This window comes from Choloepus didactylus, chromosome 12 (genome assembly GCF_015220235.1).
Source record: "Choloepus didactylus isolate mChoDid1 chromosome 12, mChoDid1.pri, whole genome shotgun sequence".
Taxonomy (NCBI): Eukaryota; Metazoa; Chordata; class Mammalia; order Pilosa; family Megalonychidae; genus Choloepus; species Choloepus didactylus.
In genome coordinates, this window is record NC_051318.1 from 27,791,868 (window position 1) to 27,817,407 (window position 25,540).

The window sequence follows — 25,540 nt, forward strand, 5'->3', positions numbered from 1 at the left end:
TGCCCCTAAATTTTTAATTTTAGTTATTGTATTTTTATTTTCTACAAAAATTTCATTTTAGTTTTCAAATGTTTTTTCCTTCTTTATAGTTTCTCCATATACTTTCAAGCATTTTTGTAGTTCATTAACCTAACAAAACAGTTTAAGTTATTGTTTATCTCATTTTCTGTCTATTGAATCCACAGTGCTTGGCTCCTGATGTTTTGTTTTCCTTGTGTTTAGGTATTTTTGCATCTGGGCTGCATAATTTCTTTGAAATTTGTTCGGGGAGTATTTTGGAGCCAAAAATGAGAATGCAGTTTTGCAGGGAGGAAATTTGCCTCTGGCAAGCATCTGGGGGACCTGTGAGGACAGGAAAAAGCCCACAGGAAAGCCACGTTGTGATTTTTATCTTCTAAGAGGAAATTTTTCCCCCTCAGCATAGCTCCAGACAATTTTCTTGGCACTCGTGGAAGGGGAGTGTGATGATTTCTGTTTATACTTGCACTGAGAAAGTAGCCCTTTGGGGTCCAAACTCTATGGGAGAATAATCTCCTCTTACAGTCCCCACTTGACAGGTCCTGAGCTTAATCTCCTGACCCCAGCACATGGTGACTCTGTAAAATCTTTAACACAAATGTCTGTATCTGGCAAATGCTGAATGTCAAATGTCAGTTTCTGTGTTCAGTTTACCACTCTGCATTCCCAAATTTACCTAGGTTTTTGAACAAAATTTGACTTTCTTGCTCAGAATGAGGGTTGATTCAAGTACCTAGCTCACCAGTTCTTTGTAACAGAAACCAAGTCCTTTTCTTTTAAGTAACTGAGCAGTTTCACAGGCCCAGGGTCTTTTTTCTTTCTTTCTTTCTTTTACTTCTGAAGAAGTTCTGATTTGATTGTTGTTGCTAGATAAAATAAGTAGATTGAGAAATCTGAGGTTTCCATTCTTTTTGGTCCCAAATTATCAGATCAGAACAAAATATAGATTTATTGTTAGTATTTTAACACCTTAGAGTTTGTACCATGTAGGGATATAGATAACTACAGAGAGATCCCTCTTCCTCAATCCAGAATAAACAGTATTAGTTGAACCAGCTTGGGGGTGAGATATAAATCCCACATTTTCCTTCCTAGAAAACTTTTCCGTGATGCATGGTGGCCACTTGGTACTCTTCCTCTCCACATCCTCAGATAATTTTCATGCTGTTCATCTTTAAGGGATTTTTGAAATTCCTATACTACCATGTTTTATCTTTTGGGCTCTTTTTTTTTTTTTTTAAGGTTATAGTATTCTTGTTTAAATGTAAGGTAAAGAATCAAATAACCTCTCCTATCCCCTCTGGCCCTATGGTAGAATAATCCAAACAATGAAATGCTCAGGGTTCTAGTTCAGCGTTTCTCAAAAGGAGATGCTTGGCTTATGGATGGGGTAATTCTTTGCACCACTAGATGCTAATTTTGCTCCCCAGCCACTGTTGCAATAAAAATAAAACAAAACATAAAACAAAGAATACATAAAGTCTTCCATATGCCCTTCGGAAGAAATATCATTGCCAGTTGAGATTTACTGTCGCAAAATGTATCAAGACCAGCAAATTATGTGATGGTTATGTGTGTGCCAGTCTAGGGGTCTAAGGAGTGGCTGAATATGTTGTGAGGATCTTCCTGTACATAGCCAGGTGCAGCAAGGACAAGTGACACCAAAGTGTATGAAAGGAAAGTTTATTCATAGTCACAGGTCCTGGAACAAAGAAGAATGGTACATCTTGTAAGCCCACATGGGGAAACATGTCAGGAGCATGGGCTCAACTGAGCAAGTGGGGAGCAAGGGTTACAGTGGACCTGGAGCTCTGCCTTTATAGTGTTATGTGAGTGGAGCTGTAGTGGTTGGTCAAGCAGGAGAGGGGATTGGAGAACTTGTATTTGACTTTTATGGGGGTGCAAACCTGGATAGGGCATGGAGAGGAAAGGGAGTGGTTACTGAGGACCCAACAACAGGGTTTAAGATGCTGAGGCATTATGACGATACAGAAGTCCCTATCTGTAATTAATGATAGGGTTGGAGATGCTGAAACAGTAGACAGCATGGAGACACCTTATTTTATTTGCATAAACTACGGTGAATTAACTAAGGGAGAGGAGGTACTATAGAGAAGAGGTATAGGTATAGATGACACACAGCCCAAAATTATTAGTGTATCCACATAATAATCCAAAGCCCTCCCCCATCTCGAACTTATAAATCCTTCTGATTTGGGGCTCTATGTTGTTGGGGAGGATCCAGGTGGGACTCTGAGGAAAAAGAAGTTAGAAAGGCTAAAATGAGGGTAAGAAGAATTTTGGAGGCTTGAGAAACAAGTTTGGAGGTAAGGGTGTCAGGATCTGCAGCCATTCCTAGGAAGATAGTGAATTGGACTGCAATAAGAAGAGATTTCAGTATTTTTCAATATTTCTCAACAGAAAGAATATATTCTTTCCTCTCTGGTAGTCTTTATAGACAGAATTGAATAAAAGATTGAAATGTTTTTCATTACCTTTAGATTGTTGCAATAGTTTTTGCACATGTATATGGAGGAGGTTGCAGAAAAGCTGCACTAAGACTCTTTTACAAGGATATTTGTTAAGCAAACTATTGTTTTTAAGAACACTAATGCTATTTTTGTCTGGACTATTTATGTTTTTTAAGATAGGCTTTTGAAATTTAGAAAACTTCAGATTAAGGTTATGAACCTTACCATTTTATATTTATAACTTTATTGGATGGCCATTCAAATAAAAACACATCAGAAAAAATTGCATTTGGACTAAACAGATAATCAATATATACTATAGGCAGGACAGTTATTATTAAGTATTTGAAACCTATGAAAAGGACTTTGAAGTTGGCTCAATCATTTAGAAAATGATTATTCAGGTCTCCTGAAATCAAAGCGGGTGCTATGGACTTTTATTGCAGACTTTATTTATTTCTATATAATATTTTATAAAGGAATATTTCAGATATCTGATATTTGGTCAGATACTTAAAATTTTGATGTGATATTTATTAAAATGTAAGAAAACATTGCATTAACATGAAGTAGTCAGAAGTATTGCTGGGCACTTACTCTGTCCCATGGCAACATGTCCTACTATTTTTATGAATACTAAAATATTCATTTTATTTTATTTTGAATGTTAAGATTCTGGGCTTTTGTCTGTCACTGTGTGTACTGTTGTGATTGATTTAGTAATATTCATAGAAATAGTACTAGTAATTTCCTTAGCACAATACAAAATGGCTATAGAAGACAATCATGATATTCTGCGTTTATATGACTTTGAGAATGGAAATGATTTTAGCCTAGAGCATACTGAAAATGCAACCCTATTAGAGTTTATAAACTGATTGATATTAAGAAGCCCAACCTGCATTATGGTTACATTATTGAAGCTTAGTTCAAAATAGATACACTCCAGAACTAAGCTTCATCATCCTTAACCTAAGAACGCTGATGCCTGCTCATTTAGTGACATTACTCAAACACTGGCGTTTTAGATGTTATGTTAAATATTAAATGCCATTTGTGTTTGCATATTAATGTGTAGTATGATAATAAATATGTAGGTTTCTAAGGAAGAAAGTATTTGTCATTTAATTTGCGTAACACTTCTGGAGCTCTGTCCAGGAGAAAATCAGCAGCTTTTCAAAGAGCACTAGACTTCCCCGTTTGGTTTACACGGTGTCAAAACCAGTCTGTTAAATCACTGCGAAAAGCACACCAGTGGAGGAGGTGGCAGCAGGGTGCTTTTGGTTTCACAACATTGAAATTCTATCTTTTTTTTTAATTTTAGGACAGATTCTGTCAGGGGTGATGTGGAATGGGCAAAGCATTTGCCTATAGCTGTTGAAAAAGGTGTAAGTGAAAGGAAAAAAGGAAAAACATCACTAAACAGAATCAATTCTAGAAAACAAAGATAAGAGATGGGGGGCTCTCTAGCTGCCCACCACCTGCTCATCCACTGGCCCCGTGGGGCAACTGCAGACAACCTGTTTGCAAAAGGAGAGACAGGTCAGGGACAGTCAGCGGCAGTGGGGACCCAGTGAAGTGCAAGAAAGACGTGAAATAAACCAGCTGCGCTGGTACCATTTTAGTCACCTCTTTCAGCAACAAACTAACTTGAGATAACCCTGAGCTTTCCCAGGGACACATTTATTATTTTCATGGAAACAGTGGAATACTAAAAGATTGCACTTTTAACAAAGAAACACAGTAAATTAGGGAGTCTGGAAATTCAAAAGCAGTTTTAAAACTTTAAATCCTTAAAAATATTTTTCTTCAATTGCATAGGTTTTTCCTCTCCGTAAATAGATGGACCCTAAAGTGTGACATTGTTTTAAAACTAAATGTATTTGATGTTAAGGTAAAGAAGTTAATTATCCAGCTCTGCTTCCACAAGGTGAGGAAAAGTCCATCCACCACCATTATAATTTCTACTAACATAATTGCTCAATTGTTAACTATTATCATAGTTCTTCTTTCCAAAGAGACTACTGAAAAAATAGAATGCCTTTTTTGTGTCAATAAAGAAAATGCAGTATAACTGTGATATGTTTATTTTTGGAGATTGCTTTAACTAATAAGCTTTCAAATTGAGGACTTGACACCTGTATCAGTCAAGATCAAGTCAGGAAAACAGAAATCCTAAAAGTTATTTTACCAGAGAGAAATTAATACAGAGCACTGTGGACTTGCTGAGTGGAACGGTGAGGGATCGGCGTTTCGGGGAGGAGAAGTAGATGGGATTTGTGATACAGAGTACCAGAGAGGGGGGAGCTACACAGAGAAAGAGCCCCAGAGATTTACAGAAGGATTCGTTTAAGTCTTTGAATATTAAGCTGCGCTTACGTGGGCGAAGTTTATGAAGTTGGGTAAAACAACTACCGTTATTCACCTAGGGCCAGATAACAGAGCCCTTGAAGAGTTGGGAATGTTTCAAGCACTGAGGAGCCAACATGAAAATTTTCACTGAATGCCCAAGACATCCAACATTCCTAAGTAAAGGCCACTCTAGACCCACCCCAGCAAAGCTAACAACAAAGTCTCATCACTTTTCTTCTAAAAACTTCATGGCATGGCATTTACCACTGATTGACACTTAGTCTGCACCCTGAACTCGTTTTAACACTTCAAACATATTAATCACTCTATCCTCACAACTGCTCAGGGAGTTAGATGTTATTATTATTGTTATTATTATCATTATCCCCCATTTTACCTATCAGGAAACTGAGGCACAGAGAGTAGTTTCTCAAGGTCCCACAGTTGTTACAGATGGAACAAGAATTTGAACCTGGACAATCTGACTCCAGGGTCCTCCCTCTTAGCAACTATTTCTCCCCTGCCTGGAAGTAGATGTGCCAAGATATTGACAGTTATCATTTCATAGTCAAAGGATGATGGTTGTTTTTAAAAAATTCCTGTATTTTTCTTATTTACATTTTAAAATGTTTCTAGTATGAACATGTATAGATTTTGTAATAAAAAACAGATTTATTTTTAGTTAAAAGTACAACAATAGTTGTTAAGAATGTATATAAGTGAAATCTTTTTGGAAAACAATTTGGTAATGCAAATCTGGGACAAAAAATAAGACTGTTTCTTATCTTAGGCAAATTTGGATCCCATTTGATTAAGAATGCATAGTCTATAAATTTAAAAACCAAGAAGGCGATAAGATTATGAATGATTTTGATTATTTTACTTTCTGTGTAAAATGAAAATATTTTAATATTAATTTTAATCAGAGAAAAAGGCATTTTTAAAGTAAATCCATTTGCAGGAAAGTTTAGCACAGGTATTTAGGACAGTGTTGTTTATAAAGTAAAACCTAGGAGTAACCTGTATGTCTGACCCTCCTCCCACCCAGCACGCATATATAGGGGAGTCATCAAAATGTTAAGTTTTTAGAATTGGGTAGTGAAATTAAAGATAATGTTAATTACTTCTCTATTCTTTTTATTTTTCCAAATATACCATGAAAAGGCTGTTTATCTTTTCTTTCATAGATAATCAATACATACTGCTGATGCAGAGGTAAAACATTTAAATCTATATTGTTATGTAGTTATCAAGAATTTGGAAGAGATACTAAAGCATTTTTTCCCCTCCTCAATGCCTACCAGTGACTCAGATATCAGCCTGCTTATGTAATGACAAAGAAAGTGCCAGCTGTCTTCTTTGCCAGCAATTTTATACTTATGATTTCGATGTAAGTAAATATAATTAATAGTTGGGAACATATGAAGATTTCTGGTCCATGATAGAATTAGCTGGAAAATAAAAGGTGTATACATTATAGTTGCTAAGTATTAAGTTTATGTAATGATTTTTAATCCTCAAAGAATAAAAAGAACACACATATTTACTCAGTACCTAGCATTAAATCAGCACAATGAGTATGCACATTTCATATGGTGATGTTTGTAAATAAAAATGTACAGATCACATTTTTATCATTATTCAACTCTTTTCCTTTTATAGACTGTATCTGCAAAATTTTATTTTATAGCATTAGTCTTCTGAAAGATCATATTTAATTGCTATTTTTGAACATTTATTATTCCAGCTCTCTTTGGTCTTTTGGCCTCTTTCATTTTCATTTCAGACAAACCAATGACTTTTTGTCTCCTGCAAAATCTGGAGACATTTGATTGGCAGAAATGCCTATTACATGGAGAGAAGATAGGAGAGTAAAGTTCTAGGGAATAAAAGCAGTGTTTTTAGAATTGTAGAAACTGAAATCTTGAAAGCTGAAAATGTTTTATGCTTGAATTATCTGATAAAGTGAAACAACCCTAAATTTTGTTGTTTTGATGGAATATAAGAGGTTTCAAAATAACCCCAGGCCTACATATTAATAAACATTTTGGATTAGTTGGGTTCTTGCCTGTATTGTTAGCTAAGGTAGCATACATAAGAGATGTAACATTCTTTAGGTAGCTGTCATTCTATTGCAAACTAGCAAATACTTCACCAGCTAAGTTTGCAAATAGAGTGTATAGCTAGTTTCTAAGTAGCATGAATATTCTAATCAATCCCAGATAATTTTAAAAAATAAAAATGAAAATAAGATTTCCATTGGGTAATAATCCAATCCATTGTGTACTTTGCTAAATCTCAAGACTTAATTGGATCTCTGACACCTGATAAACTCTTAGTCGGTAAATGGTAAGTAAAACAATGAACATGGTACCACTTTAAAGAAATCTATTTTAGACTATGTCTACATGATGTCACAATTTCTCAAATGTGCAAAAAAAATGGGATTTTTCTCTTCTTTCTTTCTTTTTTATCAAGACTCTTAGATTTAAGCAAAGGTTGCCGATATATATTTATCTTGAAATTTTTGGATTTTGGTAATTAAAGCTTCCATACTCTATTTCTAGAGATGTATAAAAGTCTGGAATAACCTTAATTTAAATTCTTATACTTTACTAATAGGATAAATTAACAACCATACTATATCAATGAATAAGTTGTTTCTATTTTTCCAAAACAAGAATTCAGGATTAAAATATTTGATCTGACATCTATGTGTGCTTTGGGGGAAAAGAAACAGAATATTTGAAAACAAAAAAGGCTACTTCTGAAAACCAGGATTTTATCTGTCATATTTCTAGGTAGCTTCTCTTCTTGTGTGTATGTGTCAACTGTCACCTCAGGTAAAGTTAATATTTTAGGAGAACAGTTAACAAGGTCTAGTTGAATAATACTGTATATAGCATACAGTTTAGAAATTCTCCAATGGCTAAAAACAATTTCCTATACAGCAGCTGCAAAATGACAATGTCAAAACAAAACAAAAATCCACAGAATTTATTTAAGTTATTTTGGGACTAAATGTTTTTTAAAAGGCAGCAAAGAAAATAAAAAAGGGGTAAAATCATAAATATGGAAAGTCTTTTGAGAGATTGAATTCATTAAATTCCCAAGAACCAGGAGCACCTTCTCCCCAACTTTAGATCTTTAGATCTTGGCTTAAGTGTTTCTTCATTCAGCGAGTAAGAATGGTCTTAAATCCTACATATATTCAATTATATATTTCAAGAGACCTAATGCCTTTTTTTTCCATTTCAATTATCAACTCTGAACTTCACAAATTAAGTAGTCATATTTTAGCCTGATGTCTAAGTCATTATACTCACTTGCTCTTCTAGATTGCTATTGTTACCCAACCTTAAATTGTCCAATATATTTGCCACTAACTTCATGTGGCTACTTAAATTTAAATTAAGTAAAAGGAAAATAAATTTAAAAAACAGTTCCTCTATTTCATCAACCACATTTCCTGTGCTCAATGGCCTCCTGGATCTAGTGGCTGCTGTATTGGACAGTGCAGATATAGAACATTTCCATCACTCCAAAAATTCTGCTAGACAACACTGATCTAACTTTCCAAGAAATGACTTGGGCTGAGGACAGAGTGATGAAGTCAACCATGCAAAGACTGGGGGAAGAGCATACCACATGGAAAGAGAAGCAATTGTGCATTTATTTCATCCTCACACAATCTTTAGGTGTTAGGGCTTATTATCTTCATATTGTAAAGAATGAAGTGGAAATAGAGAGGGCAAAGCCCTGCCAAGGATTGTAAGATTAGTTGGCTGGGACACAGGCTTGTATCTCCCAATTCAGTGCCTATCACTGTACTAAGGACATATTTTCCTGGAAAAGTAGAATGTTTGAGGCTGTTATGAAGATCTAGACCTTTGCGTGGGTTGTGGAATGGGGTGAGGCGTGGGAAGAAGCTGGTGTAATTCACAGGGTTAGGCATCTCTTGATTGTGATATTTAAATATTTAGAAATTCTGTTGGGGCTCCAAAGAAAGTGAATTTGGGAAAGCTGCTTAGGCAATGACATGAATATGTAAAAAAGTTTGTCCAAAGTGTTGAAATATGGCAAAAAAGGTGGGTGGTACTGCTTTTAATATCAAAAGGGGTTGAAGGTAGGGGAAATGTGCATAATTCAATTCACTGTATATTATTGATTAAAGGTCTGAGACTACTTTAACTAAAGTTGCCTGTTAACCTGTGGATTTTTGTTTGGTAGAGATGCAAATGATTTTTGTCTAGAGATAACCCTGAAGGTTATGTTTATAACTGTTTTGAACATAAGTCAGTTTTGTATTGAATCCAGCAATCTTTTCATATCATTGCCTATTTAGACTCAACTCTCAGGAGCTTTTAGACAGTTCATAATATTGTACAGGTTTCCACATCAATTAATGAATTAAATAAAACCTTTGAGCCATGTTTTAACTTTTTTTTTTTTTTTTTTTTTTTTTTTATAAAAGTCACTTTTAAACCTCTTTGAACATTATACATTAACAGTTTGGGAATTTTCATCCAGTTGCCCAGTTGGGCTCATATGATGGAACCAAGTCCTATACTTAAGCATGCTGTATGGGCTGTTTAAACTCAAACACATCTTTTCTTGCCTCCCAGAGTGAATTCCAAGCAGCAATAGAAATTAACCCTTCTTTTTTCCTCTCTTCTGATATTCTATTTTCTGTTTAGTTAATCCCATTGGTGCTAGCCGTGACTGAGAATTTGGTCTAATGATCTTATCACTTAGTGGTCTCTATTGGATGACTTGTAGAAATCTATTCTCTGTTGCGTAGTAGATGGCAGAGAATTCAGTTTGTTAAACTTTTTTTTTTTACCTCTTTATAATTGTGAGCTAAAATTAATTAAGATTTTTGTAACCTCTGAAAAGTAGAATAGCACTTTGTGATCTGGTGAAATTGTGTTTCTGAGTTTTACTTTTCACTAGCAGTTGAAGTTATTAAACTGAAGCTACAAGCTCTCTATGAATCTGTGGGCCTGCATGCCAGTAATTCAGAAAGGCGTTCACCTCTCATATGAACGTGAATTGTTTTCCTAACTTTGGAGTACAGTATTTGAATAAATTAGATGCAAAATTTCTTCAGTTAATGATACTTTCTTCTAACTGGCTTAAAGAGATTTTTTAAGTGCCTTTATAAATCTAACAGTCCCAAAGCTCAAGAAAATAAGGAGCTTCTAATTCCTTATGTGAACTAGACTTTAAAAAAAAGAAACTGCTAGATCAGAAATATTTTAAGAATCCAAGCAAATAATTAAGGTGAATCTTTCAACAAAAAGACCAGAATTGCAATATTGATTTAAGAAAAAGAAACGTTTTTCTTTGACTTATCACTGTTAAGAATAATACAAATGTATATTTGAAAAATAAGATCTGGGTTTGTTTTTCATGAAAACACTAAACTGAACTTCCCAAACTTTTTAAATTTGTTTACTAATCAAATAAGCTAACATTATTCTTACATAATATTTAAGTGACAAAATATACTTTTTATTCAACTAAATTAAATCATTACTTTGATGGGCTTTTTTTATCATCAGTAATTACATTTTGTAGTTTGTCAGTTTGAACATAATGTGGAGTGAGTTGCTGCATTTTCTTCTCAGGTGACTACTCTGGGGCGTGTTGCTACATGACGTGTCATGGGAACACAGGCTCAGGCACTACAAACTTTCAGCAAATGACCACTTTATTCTTACACAGCACAAAGGGTCCAGAAGAGCAGGGGATGAGATTCCATCATGACTAGTTGCCTGAGAGGCCAACTGCTCAGCCAGGGTCCATGGATTCAGCTCCGCAGGTCCCACTCAACATAAGAGAAGAAGGATGCCTGTGCTGGCTGAGGGCTGCTGATTTATACAATCCAGGGGAAGAGAACCCTGTCACTGAGCAAAAAGCATGCACATCAAGCAAACTTTGCGCAAAGTTCCCACCCTAGTAAGCAGCTGGAGCTGGTTCCTAGTTTCGGGTCCAAGGTACGGTCAGGTCTTTCTGTTAGATCTACTGTCTCTCCTGAGCTGCAGAATGGAAACTTACTGAAACATCTGCACACAATTAAGTAAGAGGGGAAAGAAGGGTGTTAGTGAGAGCTGGGAGATGGCTGCTGAGCATGTCTGTGACTTCTGCAACACATTATTTTCAAGATATTTAGGTAGTAAATCTGGGATTATCATAAATGGAATTGATTAATGACTAATTGTGGTAGTTTGGAGCCATTAAGTACCCCAGAAAAAGCCTTGTTCTTTTAATCCATTCTCATGGATGCAGACATATTGAGGGTGGGATCTTTTGGTTAGGTTGCTTCAATTAGGATGGTGGTTCTTAATCCTTTACTGGAGCCCTTTGTGAGAGGATAAAAGGTATAAATACAGAAAGAGAGGGGAGAGAGAAAAACACCCTGGGAGAAACAAGCAAGGACCCATAGGAGCTGAGAGAGTGAGCTATTGAAACTGGAACCCAGGAGAGAAGGACCAGCAGTCTTCGCCATGTGCCTTTCCATGTGACAGAGGAACCCCAGATGCCAGCAATCTTTCTTCAGAGAAGGTATCCTCTTGTTGATGCTTTAATTTGGACATTTTCACAGTCTTAGAATTGTAACTCGCAACTTAATAAATCCCCATTGTTAAAAGCCAACCCACTTCTGATATATTGCATTTCAGCAGCTTTAGCAAACCAAAACACTAATCTCCAGGAGCCTAAATAATTTCTAAGAATTGAGTATCAAAACATTGATTGATAAGCTAATTTTATGTTTGTATTTTTTTGCTTGTTAGTTTTCAGTGCTATAGAGTAGCTATAGTTTTGGGTCATGTTACTAAATGTGGTGTAAATGTTGATGTCTGTGGTTATAAAAAGCTGTGTAATAAGTATTCATAAGCATTGCTTGTTTCTAAAATGCTAGTATAGTACAATCTTCAATTATTTACCTCCCAGTTTTATTTGAGAAATGTAAGTGATTAGCTAAAATTTATGATTAATATGGATGGTTGAGAATATACAAATGAATTATAATGACAGGGATATAAGCTGTGTATATAAGCTAATTAGACTTATTTTTGCTGTTCAAAAGAAAAAAAGAGGACTTTTGTCATAAAGTTGCTTATTTTTCCAGAATATAAAAGAGTATGGTAAAAAACAAACAATTAAAGAATATCCTCTACCTCACAGCCATGTTAAAAAATCAACTCAAAATGGATCAAGGGCCTAAATATAAGAGCTAAAACTATAAAACTCTTAGAAGATAACATAGGCACAATCATGATCCGGGATTCAAAAGTAGATTCTTAGGTATGACACCAAAAGCCAAGCAAGAAAAGAAACAATAGGTAAATTTGATTTCATCAGAGTTGAAAACTTTTCTACATCAAAGGAAATTATCAAGAAAGTATAAAGGCAACCTAAAGAATGGGAAAAATATTTCATACTATATATCAGATAAGGGTTTAATATCCTGAATATTACACCTTTTACAATACAACAACAAAAAAGCCAAACAACCCAATTTTAAAAATTGACAAAGGTCAAAAGGGGGAAAGATTAAATAAGATAGAGTTTCTATGGCCAAGAGATTTCAAATAAAGTTGGGAAGACACTTTTCTGGTTACTCTTATGCAAGTCTCAGCCAGGTTTCACAAAAGTGCTCCCGAGGGCCCTAGGGACGTCTGGGCAGTGTAGGCAAGCCACATGGCTACATGAAATCAGCATCCCCTCACAGGCCCTGTGAAAAGCTATCTCCAATATAACATAGCTGTATTCACTTATAAACCCCATAATCATGATTCTTCTACTTTTACTTGAACCTGCAATTTTCAATTTACTTAAAGCCTCTGGATTGTTCCTATGCTGGTTAGCCCTGAAACTCAGCAGGTAGACAGTCAACTTCTACTCTACAGTTCTTCTGGACTGCCCTGGACAACTAACAAAAAGATAAGTCTGGATCAGCCCTATCCTGAGAGCAAGGAGTATATTCAATGGCAAGTGAAGTATTTCCATCCTTCTGCTTCATAATATGTACATCCCTCCTCAGCTTGAAGCAGCCAGAGTGGTTATTGTTCCCAAATCTCTCAAGACTGAGAAAAGAACAAAATACAGGGGATTGTAACCACTGACTACAGCAGATTTATTGTTATTGTAGTTATTATTACTGAGTAATTTGAAAACATTGCTATAAAGAAAGAGAGAAAAACGGAGATCACATGAGGAAAAAAAATAGCCTTAATACAGATGTCAGTTGTTAACAACAAAAAATGGGCAAAGGACTTGAATAGACATTTCTCCAAGGAAGAAAGAAGATACGTAAATAGCTAATAAGCACATGTAAAGATGCACAACTTCATTAGCCTTTAGGGAAATGCAAATTAAAACCACAATGAAATACCACTTCCCACCCACAAGGATGTCTATTATTTAAAAAGAGGAAAATAACGAATATTGGAGAGTATGCACAGAAGTTGGAATTCTAGAGCATTGTTGATGGAACGTAAGATGATGCAGCCACAGTGGAAAGCAAGACGGCAGTTACTCAAAGTGTTAAATATAGAATTTCTATTTCACCTGGCAATCTCACTTCTATGTATATACCCTAAGAGTGTGAAAATTAGGTCACAGATAATTGTACACCAATGAGTATGGCAGTATTATTCACAAGGGTGAAAAGCATTATTCACAAGGGTAAAAAGTTTCATCATAACTGTTGAAGCATTCATCAACAAATGAATGGATAAACAAGATGTGGAACATACAAACAATGGAATATTATTAGACCATAAGAAAAAATGAAGTTGTGAGACATGCTACAATGTGGAAGAACCTTGAAAACAACATGATCATTGAAATAATCAAGACTCAATGACAAAAATTGTATATTACTTATAAGAGATGACTAGAAATAGTAAATTCAGAGAGATAGAAAGTAGATTAGGTTACCCCAGGAAGGGGTAAAGGGGGAGAGTTTTTAAAGAAAAACAAAAACAAAAAAGAAAATATAAAGTTGTAGAAGGTATACAGAAAAGGAAGTTTTATTTGCTTTAATTTGTAATACCTGTAAATAATGAATCTGAAAAGAAGAAATGAAGTGTTTTAAAATTTTGTCGAAGTTGGCTCAGTTTTGATAGGTTTATTCTTGAAAAATAAAATATTTGTGAAGCTTTACTATCAAATATTGTATTAATGCAAAACCAGAATTTAGCTTTCTTTCTCTCAGTTAAAATGACAAACTGGTCTTAGAACTCTTAACAATGGATAATAAAAGGTTATTAATAACTTTCTGTGTGTGCTGGATTGAATCTGTTACATACCCCAGAAAAGACTATGTTCTTTTAATCCATTCTTGTAGGGGCAGGCCTATTGGGGGTGGGACCTTTTGGTTAGGCTATTTCAATCAAGATGTAACCCAGCCCTTTCAAGATGGGTCTTAAATCCCTTGAGAATATGGGAGGGTAAAAGACAGATGAAGCTCAAAGCTCAGAGAAGCTAAGAGATGAAATCCAGAGTTTGCCCTGGAGAAGCTAAGAGAGGAAAAGCCCATGGGGGTGAGAGAGAGAGAGAAAAACACCCAGAGACATTTGGAGACAGCCATTGAATTCAGAACCAGAAAAGAAGGACCAGCAGATGTCACCATGTGTCTTCTTATGTGACAGAGAAACCCTGGATGCCAGCAGCCTTTCCTCAGAGAAGGTTTCTTTCTCTTGATGCCTTAATTTGGACATTTTTGTGGCCTTAGAACTGTAAATTTGTAACATGATAATACCTCATTGAAAAAGCCAACCCATTCCTGGTATATTACATTCTAGCAGCTTTAGCAAACTGAAACACTGTGTAATCTTCTAGATAGGAGAGATTCTATCACATCAGAATAATTCACCTGCTTAGCATTGACTAACATAACATTGATTGTTAAAAAGAAATGAAAACCATAGCTCTTCACATTTGAATGAGCTAAGGTACATTATAATTATGTTACTTTCTACTATGTCTATTTTATTGTCACATTGCCTAAATAAGAAACAAAGGCTTCCATGATCCTATCTTAAGACTTCCCAGTATCAGCTCTTTATTTTAGAAGAAAGAAAATAGAACTTTCTTTATATCATTCCACAAAAAACAACTGCCTTTAAAATTTTCCAGTGGGACCTGGAAAATCACAAAGATATTTTATTTTGCCTTAGGAAAGAGCTGTGCCAGAAATATGTTCTTAACCCCAGGGAAGCCATTGATAACCCTCTTGAAACATTATGTACTGTATCCCAATTGGGAAGTTTTACTTTCCTCCTTTCTGCAATTATTGGTTATTATAACAAATTAATTATAGTCATTCAGTCTCATTTTCAAACAGGTTTCTGCTTGCTTTTCATTATTGAGTGAAAGCTCTTCATATTAATTACAAAGTAGAAATTTTGTCTTCAAGTAGAGACAGTCTCAGGGCCTAATGGAAATAATCATATCAGATTCTCTGAACCATTGACATTTCAGAGTAGAATGTTAGGTAGAACCTTCCAAGTTGGCATGACTTAGACAATTTTAAGATTATACCACTGTATTGGCATAGAATTTCTAGGACTCTTTTCAGTTCAGGAGAGTATGTACTTTGTGAAACCGGCATGTGGACCCAAGATCCAGGGGAAAGGGATTACAGGATCAAATGACACGATGAAAGAAATCTCATTATAGTTTCCCTCAGAAATATTAATATTATTATAATTCTTTTGGGCATCATCCAATTTTTAAAAATTGTGAGATAATTTATATGCAGATTAGTTTTTTCTTTGTGCTATACAATTCTATGGGTTTTGATAAATACGTATTAGGGAACTGTGACATCATCCCAAACACCTCCCTCCTGCTCCTGGTCGCCATTCCCTCTCTTTGCCACCAGCTCCTGGCAACCACTGGACTGTTTTCTGTCCCTATAGAGTGGCTTTTTCAAGAATTTAATATAATAAAATGAAATATAATGAAACACTCAGTATGTGGCCTCTTATGTCTGTCTTTTTCTAACTTAGTATAATTCACCTGAGATGCATTCATGTTGTTGCATATATCAGCAGTTTGCATCTTTGTCCATTTATATTGCTGAATAATATTCTATTGTTTGTCTCTACTCTTCTTTTTTATCCATTTCTTAGCTGAAGGACATTTGAGCAAAATGTTGTTTCCAACATTTGTTTCCAGTTGTTAACCTTTAGGAATAAAGTCACTATAAATATTCATGTACAGGTTATTTTGTGAAAATAATGTTTCATCTCTCTTGGCTAAATAAATATGTAGGAGTGTGACTGCTGCTTTGCATCGTGTATTAGTTTTCCGTTGTTGCCATAAATTGCCACAAGCTTATAGTTCCGTGGGTTCTATAAGTTAGAAATATGACCCAAGCCTCACTGGTCTAAAACCAAGGTGTCAGCAGGGCTGCACTCCTTTTGAAGATTTTTTTATTACTGATTTTGATTTTTTATTTCATTCTATTGGATCAGAGAATGTACTTTGTATGACTTGAATTATTTTAAATTTATTGTGACTCATTTTGTTGCCCAGAGTATGATCTACCTTGATAAATATTCTATGTGCACATGAAAAAAAAATGTATAGTCTGCTGCTGTTGAGTGAAGCGTATGTTGAAATCAATTAAGTCAAAATAATTGATGGTGTTGTCCAGCTCTTCTATATCCTTACTTATTTGCAGTCTATTTGTTCTATCAGTATTGATAGAGAGGTATGAAATCTCTGACAGTAATCGTGGATTTGTCTGTTTCCCCTTTTGGTTCTATCATATTTCCTTTCTTATATGTTGGATCTTTGTTATTAAGTTCATAAATGATCAGGGTGTTTATGTGCTTTCAAGATCCCTTTATCATTATGGAATGAACTTACTCATCCATGCTTATCATCTTAGCTCTGAAATTTACTTTTTTCCTATTAATATAGCCACTCCAGCTTTCTTGTTATTGGTGATAGCATAGCATATTTTCCCTTCTTTTACTTTTAATCTATTTGTGTTTTCATTTTCCAAGTGTGTTTCTTTTTGGCGTTTTCATTTTTATTCAATCTGACAATCTCTGCTTCTTAATCAGTGTGATTAGACTATTTATATTTTACATGATTAGTAATATGTTTAGGTTTAAATCTATCATCTTTTTATTTGTACCGTCATTTGTTCCCTTTTTGTTCTTTTTTAAATTCTTTTGCATTGATTGCATATATTTTATGATTCCATTTTATCTCCTTTTTTGGCTTATTTATCATATTCTATATAGCACATTGTGTTAATTTAGTGGTTGCTTATGATTTATAGTATATATCTTTAATGTATCACAGTATATCTTGATGAGATTTTATACTAATTCACACATAATACTATATATTTCTCCACTTCAAGTTTTTGTGTTATTGTAGACATACCTTTTAATATTACATGTGTAATAAGCCCAACACTACATTGCTATTTTTGTTCAAACAATTATCTTTAATAAAAGAAAATAACTCATGTATTTAAATAAAATATCTCATGTATTTACTTACATAGTTACTATTTCAAATACTTTATACAGATCCATATTTCCATCTGGTATCATTTTCTTCTGCCTGAATGAGTTCCTTTCTGTCAGCTTTTATATGTCTGAAAAAGTCCTTTATCCACCTATGTTGTTGACATATTTTTGCTGGATGTAGAATTCTATCTGGTAAGTTTTTTTAAACTATTTTAAACATGTTGTTCCACTGTCTTTTCCAATTGCATTGTTTCCAAGTAATCTTCTGTAATCCTTATATATGTTCCTCTGTACATATGTCTTTTTCCCTTGACTGCTTTTAAGATTTTCTTTTTACTGCTGGTTTTGAACAAGATTGATTATGATGTACCTTGGTGTATTTTCCTTATATTCTCATGCTTGTAGTTCATGGAATTTCTTGGATTTGTGGGTTTAAAGTTTCCATTAAATTTAGGCAATTTATAGCAGTTATTTCTTCAAATATTTCTTGTGTACTCCTCTCTCATTCATATTCTTTGGGAACTATCTCTACCTATCTATCTGTCTACGTACCTTCTTACCTGTCTATATATATCTTAGACCCTATGAAGTTTTCCTTCAGCTTGTTGATTCTATGCTCATTTTTTTTTTAAATATCTTTTCTCTCTTTTTTTAAAAAATAGTTCCTATTGCTAGCTTTTAAATTCTCTAATCCTTTTGCTTGTAAAGCATTGTGATACAATGTATTTCGTTTCTCAGACATTGCAGTTTTCACTTCTGGAGATTTGGTTTGGGTATTTTTATATCATGCCTGTCTCTACCTACACATTGCTATGAGATGACTCAGAGTTCAGGCTTTGAAGTACCTCATATCAGCCTGACCTCCCCAATCTCTGGGGAAAAGAAGGGGACAGGATATGGAGTTCAACCACATGGGCACTGATTCCATCAATCATGCCTAGGTAATGAAATCCCAATAAAAACTCTTAGGCACTGAAGCTCCAGAGAACTTCCCATGATTAATAAAACACATCAATGTGCCAGGAGAGTGACACATTCTGAACCTACATGGAAAGAATATGGAAGCTTGTATTTGTCACCCTCCCAGACTCTGGTCTATATATGTCTCTTATTTGTACCTTTTCACTATCATAAAACTATAATCATAATAATAGTGCTTTCCTCGGGTCTGTGAACTGCTCTAGTGAATTGTTGAACCTAAGGAGGTGGTGGAAACACCCAAAGTTGCAGCAGGTTGGTTAGAAGTGAAGGTGGCCCTGAAAACCTCTGAACTTGTGGCTGGGGTCTGAAGGGTAACCTCGTAGAGGATTTCCATTAACCTGTGGAGACTGTCCTAACTCCAGGTAGAGTGAGAATTGCATTGTAGTCGCTGTCTAAAGTTACAGAAATCATTAGCACTTCCTTTCTTCATTTCGCTTTCTTTCTTTTTCCTTCATCAGCCAATGTTGGACATGTCAAACATTTCTAAACAACTCAAGATTTAGCCACCATAGTAAAGTCCCTGGAAATACTTCTCTGGTACATAGAAATGCCATGAATCTCATGGAAAAAGCAAATTGCTGTATAAATTTGTCTTTTTGCCACATCAGTGTATCTCTCCAAGACTGGTATATTTTAACATTTCTAGTTAATGCTAGAAAATGCATCAGAATGCTAACAGAATAAAGTTGAATTTATTACTTATTTTATTAATATGAAAAATTAATGGATAATCCAACAACAATTTTAAGAACAGAAAAGGAACTCGGCTACCTGTATACATTTTCCTTAGTAAAACCTTAGCATGTGGGTGGCTGTTTGATTTTCAGTTTTTGCCTAAAGCACGCAACTCTGAAAACACATTTTTTAAATCTACTTTTCTTTTTGTCCAATTTAATTAGAAAAAAATTCTGTCAACTGAAGTAAATAAGAGATTCTAAAGTGAATGCCATTTTACTCAACTCTGTTAATTTATTTCCCTTCCCAGGATTTGATTCTATCGAAGTCCACTAGATGAAAAATAGTGGACCTTTTTAGCACAGTTTACTGTTTTTTGAGAAGAAAGATCAGTTATGCTTAATTCACAGACTTAAAATTAGTAATTCTAGGTGGCCAGGGAAAATAATGAATCCTATTTGGGATGATATCAGAAATTATAAGAGACTTCAAGGTAACAGCCCCCTGAGTCCAGAGGAAACGGCAGCTGTCTGATGCTTGACACATAATTTGGGAGGCTCATTTTTGACATAAAATATATCTTCCTTGACTTTTTTCATATTTAAAAGCCCCTATATTTTAATATATGCAAAACATGAATAAAAGATATATGCTAAACAATGTAAAAAATAAGGCAATTAAATTTTCTTTTTTAAAATTTAATTTGTGATCAATGAAATAAAAATAACTGCCTATTATGTATTAAAAGGGACACTGATTGATCATTTTGTACACACCTTTAATTATGATTTGAAAGCCCAACTTAAATTTGCATGAAAGCATGACTTTTAAATGGTGGTAGGCTTATTCTTAGTTACTGATTCAATGATGGAAAAGAGTTCACTTGGGCATTGTCTGGGACACAATTTTTAAGTTTTGAATTTGAAATTAATAATTTTCAGATAAATACTGTTCAGTGAGTTGTACATGGTACATTGTAGGATCGTGGAACACAGGCTCAGGCACAACAGAATCTTTCAGCAAATGACTGCTTACTAGCACAAAGGGACCAAAAGAATAGGAAGAGAGTCCATCATGACCGGTCCCTCAGGGAGGTCAGGGCTGGTGTGACCGGTCCCTAAGGGAGGTCAGGGTTGGTGGGTGGCAGCTCTGCACACCCTACTTTGCATTGAAGAGGAAAGACCCTGTGCTGTTGAATGTTGGATATTTATCTACCTCGGGGATCGGGGCCCTGCCGGTGAGGTCTCCTGCCCTGATAAGCATTTGGGGCTGCTTGTTTTCTGGGTTCAAGTTATGATTGGGCCTTTTCATTAGACCTAACATCTCCCCTATGATTTGGAATACAAACAGTGAGACATCTGCACACAATAGAAACAGAGGCAGGGAGTAGGCAAGCGTGGGGAGATGGCCCCTGAGCATGCATCTGTGATGTCCCCAGTAAATGCCACTTAACTTTTTCCTGCAAAATAAAAATTGAAGTACTATTTTCTAAAAAAATTATTTTAGAATAGTTTTAAACTTACAGAAAAGTTGCAAAGCTATTACAGAGGGTTCTCATATACCCCATACCCAGGTTCCCCCACTGTTAACATCTTGTATTAGTATGATACATTTGTCACAATTAATGAACCAATACTGATATGTAATTATAGTTAATTATTTACTTAATTATTATTACTATTTTGAGTAGGCATTGAGGTATTTTCAAAATACATTTTACACAGTAAATATCTATTTAACTCTTCTTTAATATACGGGGACATGTTCCACTTGTTTAACAAATGGAACCCTGGAGAAGTTAGCCATCTTTCTCGAGTCATATTCCGAAGGCTGGGATTGCATTAGCAGCATGATAAAGTTTATTGTATCATGCCAAATCTCTGTGGTATAATTTTTTTCTGGCATTTCTTTCTTCCCCTTGCCCTTTCCACATTCAAAAAATTAAACTATGTATTCTTTTCTTGGAGGAAGTTTTGAATAAGTAGAACAAGAAAAATGTGTCGATTCATAGCTTGGAGAGAATATGTAAAAAGTTTTTTCATTACCCCTAACCTCAATCTGCTTAAAGATTCTCTAGGCTGACTGAAGATAGAAAATCAGCAGTAAAGGTTAAGTGTGTAGACCCTGTGGAGCTATGATAAAGGGAGCCTCTGTACTGTTAAACTTTAAATGGGAGGGGAAATAAGGGAAGCTAGAATGGGCACAAAGGCTTGTGGAAGCTGAGAGTAGAGGATTGTGAGTCTAATGGCCCAGGGAGAGCCCTGGGGAGGTGACTAAAAGTACACAGAAGAGTGACTATGGGTTAGGTCTGGAAGGATGGGCCTGAAGGAGCCCTGGAAGATTCCTCCTCATTCCAGCAATGGATAAAAGCAATAGAATAATTTTCATGGATCTAAAATAGAACTGAATAAATTAATAGTCATAGGAAGATTCACAAAATTCCCTGGGTTGTTGTGTGGCACAGAAATATTAAACTATCCCTCTATCCTCAAAAGCAAAATGAGCCATGGGTCCTCAAAGGGCCAGGCAGACAAGTCCTAAGTGATAAATGACCAAGGATGAAAAGACTACAACACATATCACAACAGATGCCTACAGGGCCATATAACATCAAGGAGAAGAATCCACCACACACTTCTATCTCTTTCTTGCCTTGACAATGGGTAATATCCAACTTAGACTCAATCCTTGAGGAAAAAGAAAAGTTAATTCCTATATGACTACGATTACATTTAGAAATTAATTTGTGGAACTGCAGACAGTTTTATTTCACTACATGTGTTTAATTTAAAACTTTGCTGAACATTTTATTTTCAAATGAAAATTGAGATGTTGTTTTTGGTGTCTCTGATGGTCTATATTAAGACCCCATGTTCTTTTAATTCTTCATTTGTTTAAGTTATTTTTATCATTTACATATGCATGGATTATTTAAAGAAGTGCTTAAATTTATCTTGGAACCATTTTTAGATATTAAAATGTTCAGATTGCTAATGTGATTTCTTGCTCTGCTTAAACAACAGCTGGGCACTAGTGTCTCACATTTACTTTTGTATTTTAATGACTCAAAATACATCCTAAGAAAGTGGTTATATACTAGAATACGTAATTGATGGCAACAATTGGAAGGTGAGGTTTTGAAACTAAGTTAACCTAGTACCAAGTTTTCCGTATGAGTAAATATTGAATTTGACAATTAAATACCTACTGCTACAAACTCACAGAGAAGTGACCAGTTCTGTAAAAACAAATGAATGCAAACAACTCTCTAGATCTGTGGAATATAGACTTTTTCTATGGGCCACCATGATGCTTTGTTCTGTAATTATATACAGTATACATGCAGCTTTTAACAATCCTGTCTTTTTTCTCCCTTTTCTATGGGATAGATGTAGAAGAAATTAGACTCCTCAGCTCTTCTCACTGATAGGAACTTAAAAGAAGCAGGTTATAGTGGTAGCTACAATAATTGAGTACTTAAGTACTGGACATTGTGATAAGTATTTTAATGTATTGTTTTATTTAATCTTCACAATAAACTGTTAGGGTTTTAATATTTATCTTTATTAATTTTGACCTAAATGCACCCACAAGTTTTGAGTCAGAAACAGATTTTTATTATTTACCTCACAGCATATAACAAACTTGTGCTTCGCCTGTGTATCAGTTCTTAGCCCCAGACTGTGATGAAAGCCAAGTCAAATATCCTTTGCATAGAAAATCTGCATTACAGGTGAGGAATGGGAAAAAATGAATTTTATCTGTTTATGAAAGAGTAGGAGGCAACTACGTTCCCCTCCCCTTTGGAGAGAGTCTTTTAAAAATTGTGTTGCTCTAAGCCCTTGGAGTATAAATAAGTATCTCCAGAGAAATTATAGGCCCAGACTCCCTAGTTTTACCCTCTCTGGTCCCACACTTCATTCCTCCTTGAAATGCAAATCTATGCCTCAGGAGTTAGGTAAATCTCTCCCAAGTTCTCAATATCTACATTGTAAATTAAGTTCCAGGGCTTGCTTTCAGCTGAGGTCCTAAATTTTACTAAATTTTCCTCAGAAAGCCCTAACTGTGCAGAAACACAAAAATTATTTGCTGTTTAATAACACAATTTTAAGCAAATCAGCTTATAGACCTTAACTTCCCCTGGGTCAAATTTTAAATTACTGATAAAGCCAGGATTTTGACCCTCATCTAATATTAAAGCCCAAGCTCTTAAATATTAGGGTATCCTGCTTATTGATTGGTTGGATAAATTAATGACTGCATAAACTTGCCATCCCTAGTTGCCACAGATCAACTTTCACTTCCCATTCTTTATCAATCTTCTCTCATAATTATATAGAAAAGCACTAGTAACTAACAGGTTAGTTTAATATGAGTTACTCATTCTTGAGATTGAACTCATGGCTGGGGATGAAAAAAATTGAGTAAGGGCATATTTAAGGGTCTCTAAACAGAAAAGAATCATGTACAAATTTCAATAAATCTATTTAGGCTTAATAGGGATAGAAAAATCGTATTTTCTGATACCTCCAATGGAACACATAATTTAATAGATAAACTAACACAGATTGTGCTTCATGTAGCATAGATGACCATAATTAATAAATAATGAACAAATGGCTATGAACATGGGACTTGTCTACAATATCTAGGTTATATCTGATCAATGTAAAATGGGTAAATAAATTTTTCTAGGAGACCATGTGTTATACAGAAGAAATAATTCATCAAATGTAATATTCAGATTTTTTGTCTACTTTATTCCTTTTTACTAAAAATTTTCCTTGAGAAAACAGTATTTAAAAATTGAATATTTAAATAAATGTATTTATTCTGCAATTTATAGGCATCAACATTTTACTCCGTCTTAGAACTGAAATTTAGAGTGAGTAGTTATGCAAACATTTGTCGATTTGTGATATGATTAGGATTATTCTTGGCTTTTTTCATCATGATTGCTTTCTGTAGATGCTAACACATAGTGTGGGAGGAGGGAAAGAGGCTCATCTCAGAGCTTCTCAGTGTTTGAATAAAATTACCATTCTCATGTCTTTCCAGAATTGCAATAATTTCTAGACAGGAAAGAGAATTTGTGATTTTAATACGATCCCAAAATTGAATTGCCCTTGGCTCTTCATAGTTGGTCCTAATATATAGATTTAACCCAAATTATACTGAGGCAATAACTTCCTACCTGGTCTCCAAGGAGAAGATGGAGACTAAGTGGCTGATGGAGGTTGAAATTATCATTACTGTTTTATAGATGAGAAACTCAATGCATGGAAGTAAAGTAACTTGCTCAGGTTTAAGTAAATAGCAGAGCAAGGGTTTAGTCTTTTTGCAATGTTGATTCTTTCCATCATACCAAACTGCTGCTGGGAATTAATTCTGCAGATATTATTTGGCTAATGTGTTCTATTTTAAGTCCTAAAAGTTATAGCAACTATACATTGATATCATTAATATACACTCTACTACTTCTCTCTCCTAAAAGTAACTGTACGTAAGAATTTATAATCTGACAAAACAGATGTAATAAAAATTATACAAAGGATCAGGGTTACTGAGATCATCAATATTGCACTAGAGAATTAAAGATGGCCCAATCAGTAAAATAGGTGAAGGGGAAAATGTCATTAGAGATTGTTGATCTTCAGCAAGAATGCAAATGAAATATAAAGGAAATCTTCTGATTTACAGAAGAATCAGAGGGTAATAAACGTGAATTTTCAAAAGCCTCCTGCAAGATCCTTCTAACTGTATTTAGGGAAAAGCAAAGATGTGTATTGCCTTCCAGTCTTCTGACTCTGTGAAACTTTCCCCTTGTGTATGTGTGCCTGTGTTTAAATTCGTAGATAATAAAGCAGCTCCTGAAGCTCAAACTTTCATTGCAGGAAGGTGATTATTTCATGTCCTTGTTGCGACTGAAAAGTTATAAAACAGTTTTATAAGGTCAGAGAACTGTATCAATGCACCAGTCCATTTTAACTAATGCAGCTTTTATTTCAACACGGACTTCCCAATTTCTTTGCTGAAATCTCTGCCTGCAGACTGAATCTGTCATTTACAGATCTAAAATTATGGAGCATTAAGATTTATTGAATTCAAAATTATGAGAAGGAATCTGAAGTCAGGTACCAGGGACAACTGCTTTGTTTTCTATTGTAGAATACTGAAGGGAAAAAACCTTGGAGGGCGAGGGGAGAATCAAATAAATTGTTACCCAGAGAACACCATCAATTAGCAACTTGACGTTCTTTATACAACTTATATCAGAGAAGGCTGATATTTGCATATTTTGCAAGATATTTTTGATGAATAATGCTGTTTTCTAAGAATAAAAAGTTGGCTCAACGTATTTAACTGATACCAGAAGTGGATCCAGGATTTACGAGACCTGAAGCTTACATAATTTGGAGAGCCAACTTTAAGAAAAAGAACACAAAATTAGAAATTAAAAGGAAAAAGAAAAGAAAAGAAAAACAGGTATAGGGCCTTGGAAGGAGTCTGTATATGTATGGGGCTTAAATACATTAA